Source organism: Myotis davidii, unplaced genomic scaffold, assembly GCF_000327345.1.
Source record: "Myotis davidii unplaced genomic scaffold, ASM32734v1 scaffold3152, whole genome shotgun sequence".
NCBI lineage: Eukaryota > Metazoa > Chordata > Mammalia > Chiroptera > Vespertilionidae > Myotis > Myotis davidii.
The window spans coordinates 54,328-54,901 of record NW_006283820.1 but is presented as its reverse complement, the minus strand read 5'-3'; positions in this window follow the sequence as shown (position 1 = coordinate 54,901).

Sequence of the window (574 nt, the reverse complement as noted above, 5' to 3'; positions counted from 1 at the left end):
CCACCCGCTGTCACGCACAGAGCAGGGCCAATGGGGTGAGGGGGTTGGGGCATCGCCTCTTGTCACTCACAGAGCAGGACCGATCAGAGGGTTGGGCCTCTGTCCCCTGTCACGCACAGAGCAGGGCCCATCTGGGGGTTAGGGCGCAGCCCCCTGTTACTCTAAGGGCAGGACAGATCAGGGGTTGGGGAGCTCCCCTCTGTCACACACAGAGCAGGGCCCATTGGGGGTTGGGCCACCGCACCCTGTCACACACAGAGCAGGGCCGATCGGGGAGTTGGGGTGCTGCCCTTGACATGCACAGAGCAGGGCCGATCAGGGGGTTTGGGAGCCACCCCCTGTCACCCACAGAGCAGGGCGGATCAGGAAGTTGTGATGACACCCTAAGTCATACTCAGGGAAGGGCCGATTGGGGGGTTGGGCGCCACCCCCTGTCACACTCAAGGTAGGGCTGATGGGGAGGTTGCAACTCCACCCTGTCACACCCAGAGCAGGGCCGATCAGGGTGTTTGGGCGCTGCCCACGTCACACTGCTCCAGGGGCCAGGAGGCCTCACGGCTCCACTGCTCCCAGT